Here is an 18,891-nt window from a genome sequence, read left to right as displayed (position 1 = left end):
TGATATCCTTCGTGCTTGATCTGTCTAAAACTCCGAGATGATTATCCATACTACGTTTGATCAGGTAGTGTTATTACTATAGAGGTGTATGTACAATGATGTTTTTTTGCATTAATAGATGAAAAGAAATGCACCTGGGGCGAACGCGGAAATTACAAAAAGCTGTTGTATCATAAGTTGGAAAATTAAGCTCTTCAAGCTTAAGTTTGTTATTTATAGTACTACCTGATGACTCTATTGTTTGATGTGTTTATTTTAGTATGTGATCGCTAATGAACGATTGCACAATTAGAAAAAAACAAGAAGAATTGTGGAGTCTTTATCATCAAATAACTATTGTTTGAAGGAGGAAGAAGCTCTCAAAGAAGAGAGAGAAAATCGTTTAGCAAGTGCTTGAAGAAGAATTAGTAATGGCCAGAAAGAACGTTGAAGAAATGGAAGCCTTGCTTGAAGCAGATAATCAAAGTCGATTGAATGCCGATCTGGAGTATCAGAAAGCTGTTCTACTCGACTGTGTGTCATCAACTTGGTTCTACAGATCTTGTAAGTTGATAGCTAATAGCATTCATGGATAAGAGGGTGTGGCCTTTGATATTAAAACTCAACTCTATTGATTTTCTCTTCTTCAGACAATGACCCAACCCACTAGTCTGCAAGCTAAATTAAACTCAGAGAGAGATCAACTGTTACAAAATTTACAAGATCAGACATCCCAGCTGTTAGAAAACACACTGTTGCTTTGCTTGCAAGAGGTATCAAGTTACCCTCTATAATAAGTTGACATTAACCTTTTTTAGGTTGAAAGGCGACAAAAACTTGTAAAAGAGTTGGAATCAAATATTGTCTTTCTTCATCAGCAGTATGTGATACCTTAGAAAAAACAGAAGGAGTAACAATAATAAAATAAATTAATAATAATATAAAAATGATGATGATGATAAATAGATTATTTAGAATTTCCTGTCCTTGATAGGTTGCTGAAGGCCAACAACAAACTAGCCACAATTCAAGACACAATTGGTTGATAGTGAACAAGAGGAAAGCTGATATAGAACAACAGCTGGTCAAGTTTACAGAAGAGATTCAGAAGAGTGTGTCGAAGTCTTGAGAGTGCTCTGATGAAAGAACTCTCTCTTGAGGCAACAAAACAAATGAAGACACTATGTCAGCTCTCTCCAGGCACAGTTAGATGCTGAACGATCGGTTCCTGTTCAATTAGAGACTCGTGTGAGAGAGCTAGGTTAGCGGGGAGTACAAGAGAGAGAAGAAGAAGTCAAAGATCTTCGTAGTACAAGTCTCTGATTTAGAATTTGAAAACACTCGATTACTAGCAGATAAATCACACAGCGATACTGTTCTATCTAGTCTACCATGAACAGGTGATTGAGTCAACTATAAATGTCTTGTATAATCCTCCTTTTTCCTAGTTGGATGAAGACAGTATAAATATCAGACAATGCGTGAAGAGTTGGGAGAGAGTCTCAAGTTAATAGAGTTGAGTTAAAATCTCAATTGTCACATGCCAGTGTAAAACAAGACGGACTCAGAGTATAGCTGATGAAAGACTACAAAAGTGTCAACTTTACAAGAGCAATAACACAGCATTACTCATACTACTCGTCTTGGAGGATGAGGAGTGAGAAGATGTTGATTAACTAATAATATACTTATTGATGATATGAACCCTATCTTACCACATGAAAAGACTGTTGTATTCAATATAATTGGGTAGTTGTTGGCACAATAAAATGGTGTCATTTAGTTTTCAATAAACTCTACCATAATAAACATCTTTCTAGAAATTTCACTGATCTTCAAATTACATTGTTTAGCTCAAAGTTGCTAGAGGTGGTGAAGAAACTTGAGAATAGTTATTCTAACAAAATTATAACTCTTGAGAAACAACTAGTACATTGAAGACATTAGTATGTATAGTATACTACCCTATTTATCATATTATCTTTATTAACTACAGTATGAACAAATGTGTTGAACTTGAACAACTTAAGTTAGATCATCAAATTCTGTTAATTGAAAAAAGATTCCCTTATTTCTCAACGGTATAGATGTGTGTTAATACAAGCTAATCTTCTGTCTCTATGTAGCTTGAAGAGTGCCACAAAGAATTGGATATATGCAAGCAACGTGCTACTCAACTAGACTCACAATATCAGAACACACTTCAAGAGTTGAATCATGCTCAAAGTGAATTAAAAAAGCTTCCAAGTAATTGTAACCTCTGTACTTGAACAATAATCATGTTGTATTTCAGGAGAGCATACATAACAATGAAAGAGATACACAACAGGAAAAGGATGAGAGTATTAAATGAGGAAAGTGACCTTGTTAGAGACACAACTAACTGACTCACATCAAAGACTGCAACAGACTGAGGACTCACTCCACTACTACTGAGGAGGAAAAGAGGAAACTATTACAGAAGCTAAGGCTTAGTTTAAGATAACACACCCACACTCTATTCATTGTTTCAACAACATGCAGGTGCACTCGAAAGAACATTACAACACATTAATACGTAATCATTCACAATTGAAATTATTACTCTCTCGTTCACAAAATCATACGAGAAACCAACACAAACGTTATACATCTCTCCAAAGTGAGTATGATCAAATGGCTGAACAAATATCAGAGTGGGCTGAGAGCCATCGATCTTCAAGTGAAGCTCTGTAAAGAAATATCAAGTATGTGTTTAGAGTAAACAAGAATTTCTATGGATACTTTTTTTGCTAGGAACAAGAAAAAGAAATAAATTCTTTGAAATGTAAACAACAACTATTAAAAAAGTGAAATGAAACATTACTTAACAATTACAAGACAAGAGCTCAAACCAGTATGGCAACTCTCAAGAGCAAACTCGCTCGCCTCCTCACTTCGCAAACTAGAGTTACAATATCAACAAACACTAGAGAAGGAATGTATGTTGTAACCTTTCTTGACAATGTATGATGTTTTATTTTAGGGAAGTTCCAGTACGCATGGACTATATCCATCAGGTTATACTCTAGTCCAGCAGAGTCATCAGATGATTTAGATAAGGCTTATTGGATACGACGAGCTGGAGAGGTATTATTAATGTCTCCTTCTTTCATTTTTAATTTTATTTGTTGTTTGTAGTTGTCTGTACAACTTCAGGAAAGTAGTGAGTACTGGTCTGCTAAAAGTACGAGAGCAATCTCTCAAGTTGGAAAAGTTTTTGAAAACCCTCATTGTTAATTGTGTTTGTTATAAAATTTTTTGTTATTACAACAACCAACAAATTACATTATTCATAATTTGGGTTCCTTTTGAACAATATTGTAATTATGACATTCATTATTTTTTGCAGGTTCTTTTGTAACTTTCAAAGAAACCAGTTTTGTGTTATACAAAGTTGTTGCCATGAGAGCGCGCGCGTAACCATACTCCGTATATTCATAGATGGGGGGGGACATCATGTATATGTTTTTCATTGGTAAGTGGTCGCGAGGTAGAATTTGATTGGTAGCGGCGGCGCTTTGGCCTCGGCATGTCAAAAGTACTTGTGTTTGTACTCTCATTCCTTTGAAAACTGCCGCCCTAAACCACAAGCATACCTCCGGGCGTCTATCTACTATACCTTTGTTCATATGTATGGCCCCGCGACAGCTCATTGGATTGATTGCTAACGTAGCAGTAGATCGCGAATTGTAAGTTAAGTGATTGTGCTAATATCTACACATTTTAAAGAAGACATTTTTGCTAGTTTAAACTAAAACAACAGATCGAGAGAAGCTATTATGGCTGTTGATCATGAATTAGTCTCTGGAGGAAGCACTCACGTATTGGTGGAGACAGACACGAACGAGTCGACGAGATAACTGAGTGTTGTCTCTGGCTATGAGGGACAGAAGAAGAAGAACAAGCACCATCTTACACACACAACCTCTATAGACTGTTTTCCCCGAACTTAGCCAAGTGCCGTCTTCTGTCTCTCTCAAACAAATACTAGATGATGAGATATCGTTCACTTTATTTCGAAGATTTCTCAAGACCAATGTATCTCTCGTAATCTTCAGTTTTGGTTGAGTTGCGAGTACTATCGAAACAGCCACCAGCCCCGAAAAGATAAATTGTTAGAAATGGCTAAAGCAATTTATGTTAAGTTTCTCAAGAGCTCAGCACCACTCCATGTATCTGTACTGGACAGTACGAGACACACAATACAAGTAATGATGCAAAAATGTCAGTTACGTGATGAACCTGATTTGACTTTGTTCCAACAGCTCAACAAGAAATCTACCACAAATGAAGCTAATGAGCTTCGGCAGTTTTTATGTTCAGATGCATTTCCAGAGTGTCCTCAGTTTAATAGAGCAAATGTTTTAGGATCTGTGATATCAGAGATGGGATTTCAACCGTCAAGGTATCGTAATGGTGGATCACTTCATTCGAGTGATGACTCAACGTCTGTAACCAGTTTCACATCAGAGTGCGTTATTAATGTTACGTTGTTGTGTGTCCTCTGTGTGTGTGTGTGTGTGTGTGTGTGTGTGTGTGTGTGTGTGTGGTGTGTGTGTGTGTGTGTGTGTGTGTGTGTGTGTGTGCATGTATGATCATGCATGTATGTTTTAACTGACATTTGGTTTGTCTAGCAAGCCTTTGATCTAGTTTTTATATGAATGATTGTTATCACCCTCACTGACTCTCATCTCACCTCCTCCCGCACTTTTTAGGGAAGTTGTTCCACACATACTCAAGTAACTATGCATGCCCCCCGCATACAAGACTTGGCATTTACACCGAGGAATGCTCATTCTGACACAGAACACTCATCTCGTGTAAGGAGTATCTGTCTCTATTGTTATAACAACACTCTTGTTACACCTCTTACTCTTCAATAGGCACACACTCTACTGTATGACGACATGACGACACATATAAGCCGAAACCAAGATACTCACTCAAAATCAATTCTATGATATTTTGTACGAGAGATTAGTAGCTGTTAAAAAAAGACCCGTGCCAATCTGAAACAACGAGCACGAAATATCGCAAGAGAAGCTGGAAAGTCTTATGAAGACATATGGTAAATTAGCATCCTCTCTCTATATATATTAAATTATATACTGACTTTATATCATATTTAGTCAATGGAATGGTATGATGCACCAGAAGCAATCAAAAATATGCTCGTTTTGATGAGGAAGCTCCGCCTACTAAGAGAGAGTCTAGCTCATATATTATTAGCATTGCAGCTAGAGAGATACAGGAGGCAGTCAAGGACTTAGATATAACAAGACAAGTTAGTAACATATCTACTCACATAATGTTTTACAGTAATACACGCAATATCTATTAGTTCGTCAAAAGCGTACCTCAAACATATCGAGTGCTGCTTCCAGCTATATTAGTGACAGTGGCGTGGGTGAGAGCTTCTTCCCAGTAGTGGGAGTGGTCCTCAGCACATACCCCAGCAGCAGAAGTGCTCCACAACGTGTGCAAGCTTATCTTCAAAGTCAACATCACTTCAATATCAGTTATCAGAACGTGATGCCAAGGCCCAGTTTGGCTGCTACCATGTGTAATGAATAACTCTGTACATTCAGAAGAATAAATCCAACAATGCATAGCCGTCGTCATTTTAATAATTATCCAGGGGCTTACTCATCTGATTATAGCTCTTCTTGTTTTTACAGCAACCTCTCATTCATCTAATTTCAGAGTTTTTTATACCTCGTAGAACTCATCATGTGTATGGTGACTCTAACGAGGGTAGTACCAGACATCCCGGTAATTGTTGTCAAATAAACAAAATACCATAATTAATTATGTCATTTATTTCAATTATTTCATATAGATATCCCCTGGTATGCGTCTTATGTACAAGTAATCCCAGACGTCCACCCCCATCTCGTTTTTTTTCCACCTCCTCCTCAACAACCACCATTGAGAGCTATGTCACCAGCTGTTCCTTCTCAACTGACTCTCTCTCTGTAGCATACACAATGGATGTTTTAATAGTACTCTAGCAAAGAGAGACAATCAAATCAACTTACTTTGGTGAATTTAAAGAGAAAGTATTTGCCAGAAGAGGGCTCATTACAGGTAATACAAAATTACATCTGATGTTTTAGTAGTTAAATTTTGTGTTTAGATTCTTCTTTAAAAGTTTCTGGGAAGAGCTAGGCATGAGTACGATATTGGAAGAGATATCAGAAAGATAGTCAACATTACCACTATATGAAGGAAAGATTGTAGCCATGTTGAAAATGAACGACTTCGTAACCATTCTTTTTTGTAAAATTGACTTCTAATTATTCTATCTTATTGTTTCTCTCTTTTTATTTCTATCTCTCTCTCTTTCTCTCTCCTCTTTTTCTTTATATTTATGTTAATGCAATCATTTCTACAGGATTATCTATCGAAATATTGTGTAATTCATTTTCCTCTTGTTAGTTTGCTTCTACTTATGATTGGAATGTACAGTGCACCAAAATGTAATATGTCTTCAAAAGAAACAGTTGGTAGACAATCCCCTTCTCAATCTGTCTTTCCACCACATATGGTTTCAAACACTGTAATATGAGAAGGATTGGCAGCCACAGAAACAGGTCATTACAGGCCAATAAGGTTGGCAGAGGATTATCAAACACAAAGGGTACAGACCTTTGATCTGGTGTACCAAACATATTGTACACCTAAATGGTTGTACTAACTGATATGTTATCAACTTATAACATAGCTTTGATTGTAAAGGTAGTGTAGAGGTTGACAAGATCTATGTTTTATTAATATCTTTAGATCTTTCTTGTTAATTTCTCTTTCAATAACTCTTTGTCCAATTCTCTGTAATGAATATTGTCTTTCTCCCAGTCATCCAAACAGACCATAATCTAGTGATTTCAGACTCCATGTGTTGTCTTAATTCTCTCTCAGATTTACTCTCATAGCCTAATAAACAGATGTGTTGTTAATATGAAAGGTATACCACATCAAAGTTAAGCTTTGCACTGTGTACTGTTGTTGAGCCCTTTCTCGTATTAGTGCTTCTTTTTGTTCTTTTTCAATTGCCTCAGCAATCATTGCTAATCTATCATGATAGCTAAAACATAAATACAAAAATAAGAAATCATAGTAAACAAACTCAAGCCATTATGTTGCGTGCGTGCGTATTTGTATGAACACACTTACAATGTTTCCAAAGATTGTAGATGATCTTGATGTTGCTTAGCAACAACTCCCCTCCTGTTTTCTTTTGGCATATTGTTTCATTTCTCTAATGTTTTTCTGTTTTATGTATTCTTAGACATTCTTCAAAGGCAAGTTTATAAACCTATTACATCATTATGACATAACACAACATTGTTATAATGACATACTTGTTCCTCTCTGTTCTCTTTTTTGTAACTTATTTCTAATAGTAATTTCATAATCTTTAAAATACCGACGTGCTCTAGCTGTCGCCTGGCGATGATTTTGAAGACTGACTCGAAGTAACCTCTCATGTTGACGCTGTTCAGCTATAGCATGCTATAGTATCAGAGACATGTGAAGTAAATTAATATATATATATATATTATATATGATGTCATTAATGCTATAGCACACTACTATAAGGTGCTATAGTATCAATGACATCATAGTGAAAGTATTGTAATATTAGATCCTTTGATATTGAATTACATACCATTTTTTGAGTGTGGTGCAATTCCTTATTTAGTAAAGTTAAAAGAGATTTTTTTGTCTTTGATGCATCTCCTCAATCTGTGGATTATTACGTCATCTTATGTGTGTGGGTATTAATGTCAATAAATACTTTTTTTTGAGTAGGATTAGTTTGTGGTGTGGAAAGACATTGTCTGAGACTTTAACTGACGTGCTTGTTGTTGCCACAGACATCTCTCTGTTGCAGGACTACTATGAAACCTGGAAATGCCTCCTGTACTGCTGATATTAAAAGGACCTGGTTATACATTATATAACAATATAAGTTATTATATAATACAAATTACCTGTTGGTTCAGGTTTAACCACACATCCTTTGATGTGTGATGCCCATAATAGGAGCATGCTTTGTGATATAACAAGCAATAATTATATCAGTTATTGTTATGATTACCTTCCCTTGTGTTTTGATGAAGGCTTCTTCTTCTGTTATGTCTAACCACACTGTTGAGATAACTATGATACAAGTCTTAAGAATCTCATTGGGATTGTGAGGGAATATCAGAGGATTTTAGTCCATGTCTTTATCAAAATCTAGACATTGATCATGTCTAAACAGATTCTTCAGTAGAATATTGATCATGGCAGCTGGTTAGAATGTTGATTAAGATAATGGTCACAGCTGGGATGATCATCATTTTTCGTTCTTTCTGATTTCTCAGTTAATGTTATATTATCAGGTTGAGGTATAAGAGAATCAGTAGAGGAATCAGAGAGAGGATGTGTACACATATTGAGTGACTGGTAAATGAAGAAGATAGTGAACTAATACTAGTGCAGGGTATGTCCAATTCCTAAAAGATCATGTGATAGTCATGTGATCGGGTATGTGACATTCCACTTACTTTAGAAATAGCATCTTCCTTCACAAGTTTATCTTCAGGCAAACGAGATTTAGGACCTTAATTAGTGGGTGGAGCTTGTATTGAGAATATATCAAATAGATTGTACATTGATGTGGAGTACTTTGATGAAGGGGGAGCTAATGCAATCATGAGTAGGCGGAGTTAATGGAGTACAAGGCTTTGATTGATTGAAGGTATTATAATAGGAGGTCGTATGGTGAGTTCTTCTTGTAAAACCTCATTTACTACTTTAATACCTTATATGGTATGTAATATAATATTCAGGGGGGGGGGGGGGGGGGGGGGGGGGGGGGGGGGGGGGGGGGGGGGGGGGGGGGGGGGTTGGGGGGGGGGGGGGGTGGGGGGGGGGGGGGGGGGGGGGGGGGGGGGGGGGGGGGGGGGGGGGGGGGGGGGGGGGGGGGGGGGGGGGGGGGGGGAAAGGGGTGTGGGGGGGGGGGGGGGGGGGGGGGGGGGGGGGTCGGGGGGGGGTGGGGGGGGGGGGGGGGGGGGTGGGGGGGGGGGGGGGGGGGGGGGGGGGGGGGGGGGGGGGGGGGGGGGGGGGGGGGGGGGGGGGGGGGGGGGGGGGGGGGGGGGGGGGGGGGGGGGGGGGGGGGGGGGGGGGGGGGGGGGGGGGGGGGGGGGGGGGGGGGGGTGGGGGGGGGGGGGGGGGGGGGGGGGGGGGGGGGGGGGGATGTGGATATACCTCCTCCGATAACATATTAGAGTCATCAGTAGTACTGTCCACAATATCTAATTGAATAATACACCAAATATTTCCAATAGATTTTTCATAGCAAGAAGGTCACCCTAGAGTGCGGTAATGGGTGTGGTTTATTTAAAATGTACATACCTTTGCAATATCACGTCCTTTGATATGACTAAGTGATATCTCAGGTGGGAGGAGTTTTGATAAAGCATTATAATAGTTTGACATCGAACACTTTCTCTAGTACTTTATTGAGAGTACCAGTTGGTACATTTGTTAGCTTGTTATAAAGAGTAGAGAATAGAGTAGAGTTACATTGTTTGATTGTACTGAGTTCTTGTTTCAAAACCGCATTAATTAAAATAGTATTAGCTAAAGTTAATACTAAGAGAGAAATATCGATTTTAAATAATTATTATATTTAATTATTAATTTTGAATACCTTTTTTTTCTGTTAGCTCCATAATGTTTGAATAACTAGTAACTAAGGTGGGCATGATTGGAACTTCAATCTAATTAATGCGCAGCAGCATGTCATCTGTGATTGTACTGTGTCCCAATGGTAGGAGAGTAACAGTCAAAACCAGGACCCAATTCTCCTCTATTGCAAGTAATATCCTGTAATTATTGTTATAATAATATTTTTATTTTATTTTTAAAGGTATTAGAGCAGGCTTGTGCTAAACAACAGCTTGATCCTGATCAGTATGTACTGAAGTAAGCTGCTATGTTATTATAGAGTTTTAAGTTATTATCATGGTTTATTAGACGGGAAGGTGCTAAAGTATTTTAGATCTCTCGTGTCCTTTCCGGTTTTCTGGTCTCACAAATAATGCAAAAAAATAGAACTTGCTGTAACAGATCGTCCAAGATCATCAGGTGATGATACATTACATCATGTGATGTCATAAGATGTCATGATATTACAGGACCAGAAAGATGTGCAGTTAGTGGTCCAGACTGAGATGGACAACGCATACAAGATGTATTTCCTGACCACATCTCTCTGGTCAATCCTGGAACACCTTCAATTAATAACAATACCAAATCCAGCCATTTTTATATGAGACAACAATACAATAGGAGAATATAGTCTTAAAACTACATCATTAAAAGATTTAGGCCTCTCACAGGGACGAGTGGCCATCAGATTAGTTTCTCTGCCATCCTCAAGGGAATATCCTATGGAGGAATGTCCTACAGAGTACATTCTATAGAGAAGCATCCTACAGAGATACATCCTATGGAGGAATTCCTACCAGAGGTACATCCTATAGAGAAGCATCCTACAGAGGTACATCCTACAGGGGAACATCCTACAGAGGAACATCCTAGAGAGCAAACATAACAGTTCAGTACATAAACTCTCAGAACAAGTGGTAGAAGTGATTCAGAAGGAGTTACCAAGTAGTGAGACATTAGAAATGTTCTAGTACATCAAACAATGACAATATATCAACTCCAATGTTTCCAGTTCTTCCCTTTTCTATATTTCCCAATAATGAATCAGAGACAGTACATGAACTCAGAATTAATACCAGAGGTCACAATCTGAAAAAATGTCAGAACCTATGGATCTGGAGAGAGATTTAAAGAAGGTAACTACTGTAATATATAAGATTATGTCATCTATTGTGTAGCTTTAAGACAATATATACAACCTGTTACCGCCACTAGACAATCATCAGTTCAGAAAATATATGAGGTATGTTGTATTGTTTAATTGATTAATAACTTTCATAACTAGGAGCCTTGTGAAACGTGACCCTATTATTTATCATCTTGATGCTGTTGCCACTACACCTACTGGTATGATAACCCACACCCACATAATAATGCATTATATTTTCCATAATATTAGAGGATGTAGATGATAATTTCTTTAAAGTAACAATCAGTGATGCCTCTAATGATGCAACAAGACTTAAAGAGACAAGTGTATGAATAGATGTATGATTGGATGACAAATGGATGGATGGGTAGATTAAATGGATGGATGGATGAAATAGAGAATTATATAAATTGTATATTTAGCAAGATGTTATCTGATGCTCCCTTGGTTACTACGGCAATGAAAGAGACAGGAGATAAAGGAAAGTGGTCTATATATCATCAAACTGTTATACGTGTCATCTTTCCTAATCGTTGGGTATTACAAGGTTGTTTTAATAGTGGAGAATCATGTAAGGTCTTCAAATGATATTAATTTTAATTAATTGTATTTTAGTGAAATCGCTTGTTCAGTTTGTGCGGAGACATTTGGCACATCCAGGTTTAAAGTTTCACCTCTGTAAGTGATACAAGTGGGCGTGGTAACTATTATTTTCAGATTATCCAATACTGCACCACCAAAAGAAAGTATTAAAAAGTGGATGCCGTCCAACTTTTGCGGCCTAGGCTGGATTGCGTTCCAGCTGCACGCGATTCACTTCAGTCCTGATGAAGGTCGCAAATAGTGATGGCGCGGTGCATTTCCTATGTTTTTTCCTGCTGTCGGCATGACCAACTACCAAAGTACTGCATTACAAGCTGAAATATAATGCTAGTCAGAGGCAAGGTTAGTTAAATTAGGGAGTGGGTATGGCTATAAATGTTATCCCAAGGGATCACACAAGTCTCCATCTTCACCTACTAACTGTGTTGTACTTGAAGAGCCTTCATTGACTACAGGTACACACAATATATTATAAACAATAACAACATTTGGTGTGTATAATAGAACAAACAGTTACCAAGACGACGACAAACAACAACAACAACAATCACAAAATAACTCTGGACAAAATTACTAAGTGGTTTAAAAACTTGGTCAAAAAACTAATTATATATGACAAATTTGGATAATAAATTTTGGTGATTCATAATATATTACATTTTTTACGTCTCTTTTTTGTTGGTGGTGCAAACTCCACCTCTTCACTGTCATCTTCAATGCAAGCTTTTTTATGACCCTTACTTTCAGTGTTTGATTGTACCTCCTAACAATTAGTTATTAGATAATTTTTTGACTAAAATAATTATAGGGTTAACCTCACCAGTCTAGCATAACGTTGAGCGAGAGCACAATACTACTCTCCATTAAAAGCTAAGAACTTCCTCTTACACTGTTGGATATAATGGTAATTTCTTACCAACTCAAATGTTCAATTCCTCTGATATCAATTCTACATCATACCTAGCTGAGGTCAAAGGCATTACATTATGTGAAATGTTTCTCATACTGTGATACAAAACTATGTGGCAAGCCCAGAACGACCAGCACGAGCAGTTCGACCAACTCTGTGAATATAATCCTAAGAGACCACACCTACTAATACATTGTAACCACACCCATCTCATAACCTTAGAATGTGTTGGTATATCAAAGTAATCACAATATCTACCATGAGGGATATCAAGACCACGACTAGCAACATCAGTAGCAACATGAATAGATTGAGATTTGCTTTTAAACTTGTTCAACTGCCCCAAGACGTTTCATCTAATTAAAAGGTGTGGTCAATAAAAACTAATTCACATGTAATTGAAGGGAATATACCTGAGTCATTTTTCCATGAAGTGGTATAGCATTAGAACCAAGATTAACGCAACATTGAAATGCTGTCCTAAAAATAGAAATGTTAACAATATTACTAGTTGTATTAAAATACCTTTGTGTATTAGCACATGTGCTACAAAAAAAACATGAATGAATTACCAGCCAATTCATTAAGAATACTAACCAAATAACAGTCCTATTATAATTAAGTTATATTACATTCACATAATGTAAAACTTACTTTTATATTTATGGGAATGAAGATATAGCTTTGTTGAAGTTTGTCTACAGTTTGATACCTGCAATATACATTGATGACCACACCCATACCACACCTGGACTCACTTTGGTTGGAGACTTCAATTTTGACAGGATTTACGTAATGATGCTCGTTGTAATTTTTTGCACCTTTTTTGTGTCATAGTAGCAGAATAAAGATAAGGTGTTACGCTCTCTTGGGACAACCTTTAATATCTTATCAACCTAACAATGTCAGTTTATAACTAGCACTAACTAACTACAATACATACTTCATCTTCAAAGTCCATATTAAGTATTCGATCAGCTTCATCCATCACAAGATACCGTAAAGAACGAAGATTAAAACCCTGGTATTCTCTAAGTGGTCTACAGTCGACCAGGTGTTGCTACGACAACATGAGGTTTTTTAGCTAACATTAGAGATTGTGTCATCATATCTATACCTCCTACAATTACAGCTGTAAATTAGAAATAAATTAGTAATCATAAATCCACATACATTATGTTATCATACCACATTTCACACCAATAGTACCACCTAAAAGCTTCAAAATTGTTCTGATATTTGAAATGCCAGCTCTCTACAGAATACCACACCTATTTTATAATTAATGTCTTAACAAGATAAATCAATTTTATACCTGTTTGGTGTCAAAACCAGCGCAAAAACCGCGCAAAATTCGGGTTGGAGTCTCCAATAGGGACTGTAATATTGGAGAGCAAATGCTCCAGCTCTTACCAGACCCAGTCTCAGCAAGGCCCAATGATATCACGACCTAATAATGGCACACTAATTAAGGACCCTGTGTTAGTATGATAACCTTGCAGTGCTATAGGAAGTGCCTCCTGCTGGATTTTAGTGGGTGTGGTCCATCCTAGTGCTACCACAGGCTTCACATAGCACTTTAGTAATACCCTATTAGAGAAAATATAGTCATTATTAGACATTAATGTCTTACCAGTCCTTCAAAAGTGTTCTCAACTGACTCCTCTTCACTTTTAGTTGCCATGTGGTGGTGTCCTCTAATTTAAAGGCTAGTCACACCCATTGGAAGTAATATTAAAACTAGTAAAAAATAAATAACGATAGTAGTATCTATGATGAAAAAACAGCAAAATATGAATGGAAGCAGTAAGTTAGCTGTTAATAACTGAGATAGTTTGTATGCTAGTAATGGACTGTCCTTACATGGTATGAAATGGGTGTGGCACATTTTTAACTTTTAGGCTCAGAAAGACTCTGTTAAACAAAACTTACAAGATAGACTCCTTGACTCTGTAAACAAGTAAACATGATATAATGACTCCATCGCTTCAATCTGCTCCACCCTTTAGTGTCAGTCTCATTTTGGTGCTCGTCAAGAAAGTAGCTACAGAAGGAGATCTTCGTGTTAATACATTATGTGCAGAATGGGAGGCTGTCCTTAGCCACGGAATGAAGAAAACTAAAACCAAGCTAGGTAATGGGTGTGGCAACATAATAATGTCATTAATTTTAATTATATACAGGAATTCAGGAGTTTTGGTAGTAAAGTTGAGCACTTTAACAGGTAATAGTACATGGCTAAAAATGGTGATTTTATACAAGTGTAGTAGGTGTGGCTTTATGGCCATTAATTAGACCATTCTTGTTAATGAGAACAAGATAGATTGGTTAGACTGAGGGGGGATTGTTAATAGTGATATTGGACGAGGTAGGCCCTATAATTATGAAAGTCATTATTATATTTGATTTTTTTTAGAAGAGCACATGCTAAGAGCAAGCTATAAATGAACGAACTTTAGAAAATTATTTACACACAATGTTATCAGATTTAACCAATTATAAGGCAAGTGACCTTGACCTTTATCGTACATATTACTATTATAATATATCAGAAACTTTATATGAACCATATGCATTTCTCCTTGAAGATGAACGATCTTCCATTTTACCAGTAATGGCAGCTGGTAAATAAAAGTTAATGAAGATTAATTTATTAATCATCTGTTTCTCCTTCAGGATTGAAATTCTATTTTGTTCTCACTATCTGTGGATGCTGAATATCTCAATTCTCCTCTACGTCGTGTTGAAGTACCCCTCTATAGCACCAACTTTAAGGACCATCCATTACTAAGACTACACCGATTTTGGCTAATCGTATTGGTCAGATACGCAACGCAAGCAGTCGATTTGCGTTGTTGTAGCAACAAAAAAAGAAAAAAGAAAAAGAAATCCCTTCACAAACTCTTGATACTGCAAATATTGATAATATTTGGCCCAACCACTAATTACATGATACTACCCCTTAATGTTACAGCAGAATATGATGATGATTTAAAAGTAAGTCAGGAGTTATGTCGTGATCCAGTCCTGCTTCATTTGATGGGTAAATCTTCAGATCCAACTCAATTTCTCTCTGCATATCCCCAAAACCAGGAGAGGAAGGAGGCAGTGGTAGTCTTAATTCTTCAGCACCAGGCATGTAGGTGTACTAGCCTTAACTCTGCATCTGATGAAGCCACACCTCTTTTTGTGCCCCTTCTGATCCTCTGTCTGTCTATGAGGCAACAAACAGTGTATCTGGTACTAGCAGTCAAAGAAAATTCAAGATCCTTCTGTAAGTGGTGGTATCATTAAGTAGTTTTATCAATTGTCTTTATAGCATGTTACCGCGGCAACCATGAGTGAAGATGAGATGAAGGAGGCATTGAAAGCCTGGTACGTAGCAAGAAGAAGTTGGAAGAATCACAACAACCATACCTTACAAGAATTAGACAGAGAGAAAGAGAGAAGCCATCATTAGAGAGAGAGTTACAACAAGTTAAAGAAAGAATTACATACTACACGGAGAACTACACAATCAACAGCAAGCAGGTTTGGAAAGGTAACAAAATAACAATTCTAGACTCTATCTACTATAAGTACCTACTAAGAGACACATTAAACATGATATTTTATAGAGAAAATGATTTACTAGTGAGCAGTTACGAAAATATGTTAGCATTGTACAAACAACAACAACAACAACAACAAGGTGATGATGACAAACAGCTAGATGAATCTTTACCTCAGAAACTCTCTGAAGTCAGTTATATGCATCATATGATAGTCATGTGATAGCATTGTATGATAGTCATGTGATAGTCATGTGCTTTATTTAGATGGCTGAAAGTATGGAGAAACTAATGGGATTCAATGATGTCTACACAAAGAAGTAGCAACTAAGGACAGTCTTATTATTAAACTGTCTCATAACATTACAACTTGCTAATATAAAAGTACTTATTTTTATTTTCATAATATTATACAGTCTATGGAATTTTTAGGTTCCAGTATCACTGATCTCTTACCACCAGAAGCTTGGAAAAACCTGCTAAGTTAGTACAATTTTAAACCTATTTCAACTTTATTTGATTGGTCAATTAGAATTATAGAAGTGTGGATACCGTCAGTTATTAAACGTAAGGGGCGTGGTCAGAGACACCATCATGAATATCAAATATATGTCAAGTTGGGACAAGAGAATGAAGTGTCTATAGAAGATATGCTGAGTTTTATGAATTTCATAGACAATTACAAAAAAAATTTAGCAGAAATTCAAGAGTTTCAATTTCTCCAAAGAAGTTATTGGAAGCAAAGTAAGAACAAACATATCATTACTTGTTAAACATCCTTTTATTGTAATAGGCTAATCAAGTGATTGGAAGAAAGTCGTCTGAAATTACAAGAATAATCTCCAGATTTGTAATTGAAGTCTGTTCTCGACCAAATGTAAAGAGGGGAAAAAGATGGACGAATCAATAAGTGCTATTGTTTATGAAGAGAATAAGTAAAGACAACTTTTTGAAAGTGCTACCTTTTTTTAAGTAAGCTAGTGAGACTCCCTAGTTTGTATTTGCGTGTTCCTCAGTGATAGGAGTAAGGTAAATCAAGTATACCATCACCATCAGCTGTTACTCCTCAAAACTCCTTTGAGTAAATCACCTTCTTATAGTGGACTATAATATTTATTATATTGGTGTGGCAGATTATTGATTTATTAATTGTTAATAATTATTGTTTATTATTAGATATGAAATTAATTTATTGACATCTCCTTTGTTGATTTGTTAATTGTACACTAATGTTTGTAATATATAGAGGCGGGCCCAGCTCACCCACCACTGCCCACTGTATGATTCCAAAAGGTTGTTGGACAAGATTAAAATCAACGCAAAATGCTCAAGATCAGCCACACCCACTTTCTTACCTTTCATCAGCTTTTTGGAAAGCTAAACCAATTGTTGTAGCAGACAATTTCTTCATCCATTTGATGCATAGCTTCAACAACACCCATTTCCTCTGGTCCCTCCTCCTCGTTACTACTTGTGTCAAGAGACTCAGTGTCATTTAAACCTTCTAGTTTTGCTAGAAAGTATAGTCACATGACATCACATGGGATACATTAATAATCTACCATAAGTATATGGATAATCATATGCAAACTACATGATATATACATCACTGATTATCCAATGTACATGGTCTGTCTCATGATCATCATATGTACATCATGTGACAGTCCTCGCAAAGTACATCTGATGATCATATGGACAGTCTTGTGATGTACCATCTGATGACTATGTGATAGTCGTGATGATAAAACTCACTAAACTATTATCAAGAGTTTCCACAAATTGTTCTGAATCAAATTGTATCTGACTGTCATCATTAGTAGACCTAGAAATACATTATGTTTAGGAAAAGTTTATGAAAGTGCAACTAGTTACCATGGAAAATCAGCTCCATCATGGGAAGAGATTTTGGTCAACAAACGGATTTCATTCCATAAGCCAGGTCTTCTAAATCAAGAGAACCCACTCTAACAAAACAATTAATATTTAATAATTCTACAACACAGTTATTACCTGGGCTGTGCCTCAGTCTCCTTGAGAAAGAAGATTATCTAACTTTTGAGGAGTCATAGTAGCCAGCTTGTCATCTGTACAATTAACTATAATACATTATTAACTATATAACTATTAATTACCATCTGGTGGTTCTAATGTTCTCTGACAAGACTCTCTTCGGACCAGACTCCCTGTAAAAAGAGTTGGTTCACTGTACTACCTGCGTCTTCAAGAAAAACAGACCTGCAGAGAGAATATCTATGTATTTAATAATATCACACAAATTACCTTGATTCTTTCTCATCTTTGTGTGGTAATTTTTTGGTAGTACTCTTTCAGCTGTTTGTAATAGGGTCACCTGATAAAGTGTGAGTGAGATCTTCCAGTTCATCCTCAAAATATCCTTTATCCTTTAAACGGGAAATATATTGAGACCATTTCGAATCATTTTCAGACTCCTCCTACTGTCACCACCCCCTGTTGCCCGATAATGAGCTAATAAAATTTCTAGTCCCACAGTCGGTAGTGTAAAGATATTAACAATATTACAGTATACTTGTCAGTATAAGTCTGTATATTTGCTAGTACAAGTTGTATACTTATCAGTCTAACGTCAGTATTACTAACTATTTTTTTCTAACATTTTAGCTTTATATTCAGAGTTTTCTGAAGACAAAGAGAGTCCATTCCACGAGGAGGAGTAAAGTTATCATGACAGAGCATAGCATATAATGTTTTTGTAAAAATTCCCTAATACAAGGAGTTATTATATATGTACATGTGTACCAGTTACATCAGTTAAATCATTGGATGATGTTTGGGTGAAAAGTGGACCAATTTATTAGCTACCTATACAAATCACAGATAATACTTAACTTAATGACAGAGGTTATTCTCCACCACTTCATATCATCTTTATCCCTATTACAGAGTGTATGTAAAACAGATGCTATCAATTGTCT

At 36.8% G+C, this 18,891-nt stretch overlaps 2 pseudogenes; one reads left to right on the top strand and one right to left on the bottom strand.

Annotated features, from left to right (window-relative positions):
* The first annotated feature begins 410 nt into the window (after positions 1–410).
* On the top strand, positions 411–11,714 carry LOC121391877 (annotated as a pseudogene).
* Positions 11,715–12,491: 777 nt separating this feature from the next.
* Positions 12,492–15,522, bottom strand: LOC121391876 (annotated as a pseudogene).
* Positions 15,523–18,891: the final 3,369 nt, after the last annotated feature.

The sequence above is a fragment of the Gigantopelta aegis genome, unplaced genomic scaffold, assembly GCF_016097555.1.
Source record: "Gigantopelta aegis isolate Gae_Host unplaced genomic scaffold, Gae_host_genome ctg3051_pilon_pilon:::debris, whole genome shotgun sequence".
Taxonomy (NCBI): Eukaryota; Metazoa; Mollusca; class Gastropoda; order Neomphalida; family Peltospiridae; genus Gigantopelta; species Gigantopelta aegis.
This window is presented reverse-complemented; position numbering and strand designations above follow the sequence as displayed.